Source organism: Dipodomys spectabilis, unplaced genomic scaffold (genome assembly GCF_019054845.1).
Source record: "Dipodomys spectabilis isolate Male_0828 unplaced genomic scaffold, ASM1905484v1 ptg000307l, whole genome shotgun sequence".
NCBI classification, from domain to species: domain Eukaryota; kingdom Metazoa; phylum Chordata; class Mammalia; order Rodentia; family Heteromyidae; genus Dipodomys; species Dipodomys spectabilis.
This window is the reverse complement of record NW_024870984.1, coordinates 1499157-1504600: the sequence shown is the minus strand read 5'-3', so window position 1 is coordinate 1504600 and position 5444 is coordinate 1499157.

Below are 5444 nucleotides of genomic sequence, written 5' to 3'. Positions count from 1 at the left end.
TGAACATTTAGTCTTGCTCTTAAAAACAGATTCATATGCAATTATGAACCCTTGTGATTTATAGGATCTAACATACATAGGAACATAAACCACCAGACTGGGAAATTAATAGAATGGTTTTTGTTGTAGAATAGACTGTATGCACAATATTATGTAAATGATACTAAGTTATTCACTAAAACATTGAAAGCAAAAGCATAATAGTACAAGAAATCACATTTAGACTTGGACTATGACATTCAGTGGACAGGTAGATCTTGAAAATATGATAGCTATATGCATATAAGTATGCATATATATGTTCATATTCATATATACGCTTATATACATACATATGTACATGCACACTGGAATTTTCTTTATCCATTTGATAAAATGATAATGCATCATTTGCAAAGAAAGGAAAGAAATTGGGAGAAATCATGTTAAGTGAAGTAAGGAAAGAAAGTTAAACCCAAAGTGACAAATGAGATATGTTTTCTGTTATATAGGAAGTTAGATATAATCTAGATCACTGCAATATGCACACATTGGGGTGGAATCCATGTATACACCTAGGTACGAACTGAAATATGATTGGTTCAGAAAAGAATTCAAAGAATGTAATTCCTTAGAATAGCTAACTCAAATTCCAACAAAAGAAACACTAGAAATCAAGTATTCACAGGTAGGGCTGGGATTAGGGTAGGGAGAAATAGATAAATGAAGCAATAAAGTGGGGAAAAAAGCAATGATCTAGCTTAATGAATATCCTACAAAATGAAGAAACTTGAGGAAAAGATGGGAGTGCCTGTGTTGGGAAAATTATGAAAGAAGTGACATTGATTAATATCCATTATAGACATGTACTCATGTATTGAATGTCAACTCATGTGTACAAGTAGAAATCAAAATAAAATTTAGAAAAGCAATACTCGGTATGCTCATTCGAGTATTTCAGTGATGGCGGTTCTCTGAATAACTAACAAACAATCAAAAGTTCAAGAAAATAAGTAACAGAAAGGGAAGTCATGTTTGGCTGCAGAAGAGGTTTCAGAAAAGAGGGGGCAGATTAATGAAAAGAGGAAGGGATGGGAAATACAATCATATTGATGATATATATGTAAAATTGGAACCAGGAAACATAGGATGGGTAGTGTTGGGAAAGATGGGGTAGATCAATGGAACATTAATCAAGATGCATTGTACTAATAAACAAACTCATTGAATTGAAAACTCTTCGCACAACAACTTTATGATAAATACAAATGAGTAAAAATAAAGACATGATTTAAATTTGTGCTCCATTTCTTGTAGCAAAGTGATATATAGTAAGCTATAGTTTGGGCAAAAAGTAAAATTAAATTAGCTACATGACAAAACAAGAAACGGGAAATGTATTGGGGGTAACAATGCCTTTGGAAATATACATGCCTCATGATATGCATTTCAAAAATATCAATATTCTGATTACTTTTTTATGTTTTTTTAATTGTGAAAATAGCATATGGAGGGGTTACAATTACATGTACAAGATAATGAGTACATTTCTTATCAAGCATTGTTGCCTCCTCCTTTGTTTCCACTTGCCATCCCTTCCCATCTCTCCCCTCCCCCTGCCAAAATTGTAAAGTTCGGTTTTCAACATAATGATTTGTACATGTCATTGTTGCAATGGGTCCACCTGTATCCCTATTTAAATGATTTGTTTTTTTCCCTTCCCATTCAAAAATTATACCAACATCAAATAGAGTGAAAACAGGAGTTACGGAGTGTGGGAGGGACATACTAAGCAACAAAGAAATCATCTTATAAATATGTTAGAAACAATTGCATGAAAGAAAAAAAACATTTGAATACTTATCTTGGGGTTCATTTCACCTAACATCAACTTATCTGACCTTTTCTGCTTGTCTCAGACATATACTAGTTATTGCAAATAAGGGAAACCATGGGACCTATGTTTTTTTTGGCCTGACTTACTTCACTTAATATAATTTTTTCCAAGTCTTTCCATTTCCTAACAAATGGGGCAATGTCATTCTTTCTGATGGAGGCATAGAATTCTGTTTTGTATATAAACCATATTTTCTTGATCCATTCATCTACTGAGGGGTATCTGGGTTGGTACATATCTTAACTATGGTAAATAATGCTGCATTAAACATAAATAAAGTGATCTGTGAACTTTGGGACACTATTATAATAATGTCTTATGATACATAATTTAGCTAGAGTTGCTAAGAAAATTATTGTTATTTATCTTATATTGTAAAATATAAGGAACTCTTATAATACCAATACATTATAACATAGATACAGAAGTTTCTCTCTTTAAATTGCTCCATGGGAGACTGTTACATATAAGCTGCTACAAGATCCAAAACCACAAATATAAATAAAATTACTTAGAAGGAATTGTTAGGAGGACAATTCTTATCTTTCACAATCAATGTCAGCCATGGACTTCCTGAAAGAAAGTCAATCAGAGACAAATGTGTTTGTTTTGCTAGGCCTCTAGTGCCAAACAAGAGTGTTGAAAAGACCCATTATAGGAACTTAATTCTCAAAGTCAGACCACAGTATGGTCAGAACCTCAAAGTCTACTATATGGAAGAGACTATCTCTGACCCCCATGCTCTTCTTTTTACCAAAGAAAGAGTTCTTTTAGTAATTTATGTTTTTTGAATTTAGATAATGAATGAACATTTTTCACATAAATGAAGTTTGAAATCCCTTTGATCCATTTTCCCATGCTTAAAACTAGCAACACAATAAATAGTAGTTGCCACAAATTTGAACTTTTCTGTATCAATGGAAAAACAATCTAGAGAATATAGATTCTACAGAGAACCAAAGGAATCCAGAGATACATCTATTTTCCATACAATTGTTCCAACGGAATAAAGACCAACATGGTTTCTTTAAAGTAAGAATTAGTCTAATGTCTGCACACTCACACTTAACAAATATTTATTGTAAACTTACTGATTGTATTCTAGGTAGACTTTCTTATTGTTGACAGACAAAAATTGCTTGAGTGAAACACAGGAATCTTAAGAAAGACTTATAGATAAAGGACATAGTGTGTTAGAAGAGGAAACCATGGTAGGAAAATGAAACTTACTTTTTATTGGTCACAGGGCACGAACTCAGGGCCTGAGTACTGTCTCTCAGTTCTTTGGTTCAAGGCTAGCCCTTTACCTCTTTGGGACAGAGTACCACTTCGGGTTTTTCGTTCATTAGCTACAGGCAAATCTCATAGGCTTTCTTCCCAGGCAAGTTTAGAACCATAATTCTCAGATCTCAGCCTCATGACTAACTAGGATTATAGACGTGAATCACCAGTATCCACCACCTCACAAACTGAAACTTTTGAGCTTCTAGTGAGTTCAATCAATTTTCAGTGGAAACCTCAAAAAGTGTGGTCATTAAAGACCTCATAGAATGGTTCTATCAATATGATTGATCTTCAGTACAAATCTGATCTTGTTGTCACCTCTTGGCAGCAGCAGAGCCTGGGTCTATTCTATCACAAATGTAAAAGACTAGCAAAAGGATAGCCTATGGTATTTCTGCTTAGGAGCCAGGACAAGTAGTTGAATGCAGGAATGAAGCAATATGTTCCTGGCATAGGAAGGCGTGGGAGAGACAACAGACTAGAGAGAAAACTGGTGGACACAACATGTAACCCCTTTTCCTTGGGGGAAAATGACCTCCTACAAAGTGGCAGTTACACAACTGACCTACTGCATTTTCTGATATGAAGGAAGGTGTCATATCTCACTAAACAACTCACTTGTAGTCAAAGAAAGGGAAATTCTTTAGTGTCTCCCTTAGGCCCAGTCTCAGTTAATCTCCATCTTAGACTTTGTCCAGTTTCTATTCCCACCAGAAGGTCCCTGATGAGGCCCTGTGGGAACTGAAACCACTACCAGTTTGGGATCTGTTCCTTCTGTCAAGGCTGTGGTGGGTGGTGGGAAAGCTCATTCTCTGAATTGGGCCCTAGTTCCAAATCTCTTCAGAGAAAGTCAAGGAATAACAGATTCTGCCTGAGGGAGTGAGTTTCTCCATTTCAAAAGAGATCAATTAATATCTGATTCTGAGGCCTAGGTGGAAGTCCTTCAATAGATCCTCTAAGCTGGAGTGGAAGTTAGCACAGACTCCAGGCCACCCTCACATTTCTCCATCTCTTTCTCATGAACACAAAGATTACAGGAGTTGAGATCAGAAACAAGGAAAAATGAGAGTAGTAGAAAAATCATGCCCAGTGGGAGGAATTAGAAACTCTGGGTAAAAATGAGGTCACAAAATCTCGTAGGATCACTCACGTAATTCGGGAATCACATCATAAGATTAGAGAATAAACATAATAAATTACTGCCTAAATTAGTCACCCTACTGTTCTGACTACAAGTGTTCTTTTAAAAGCTAGGTGTCCTAGATCTAGGTTGATGAGGAAAAGAAAGCACATTCTTTCCTCACAAAGTTCTACTGAGTATCTTCATCCATAGCATATATATATAGCATCCTATATTTTATTTTAATCCATTTGTTATGAAATTAAACAAATTATGGGGAAAATATTTCTATGGTAAATTTTCTTCCATGGCCTACTTATTTGATATTATTAAGTATTATTTTTATAGTTTCATTTTTTAAAATTTGAGCAAAATGTTTTGTTAAATTAACACAAATTAGTTGCACATTTTTCTTATTTTTCCGTGTCTGTATATGTGAAAATATACCTTGATCAGCACCCCATATATTTTCTTCATCTTCTTTCCTCCCTTCCCACACAAACACAGATATCTTCAAACAATCACATCAACATTTTTGGCCATATTCTCTCTCCTTCACAGTTCTGATCCTTCTGTGAATTCCTACTATTACGTATACGAAATACAGATACTGTTTTGTCTTTTCATAAACATTTTAAGTGTATTTTATGTTTTGGAATGAGTTTCATCAGTGTGCACCAAATAGGCATATACTTCATTCAACTTGACCATGCAAATGAATGTTTTTCTAACATTCATCCATCTTCTACCATTCAACAGCTTCTGATGTGTCTTATTTTATACTTTCTTTATTTAGCTTTTCAAGATAATTTCTTATTAAGCTTCTAGCATTATCTTTTTCCCAATTGTTGCCTTCTTAACATTGCTTCAAATTATAAACTATATATGATCGTCCTGTATGTGTTCACTAATATATTTAAATTTTGGTCTAATATTCATCTATTATAGGATATCCTTAACCTGTTGTAACTGCTCTGAAAATCAATATGGATGTTCCTCACAAAAGCAAAAACATAGTGCCGTAAAAGCCCATGAAATTAGTATTAGGTGTATATCCAAAAATACGTTGCAATGAAACAGTAGAAGCATTCACTTCTCTTATATCCGAGAATATGTTTATAGCTATGAACAGCACATTTTCTTTATTCCCTTTACTGGTACACC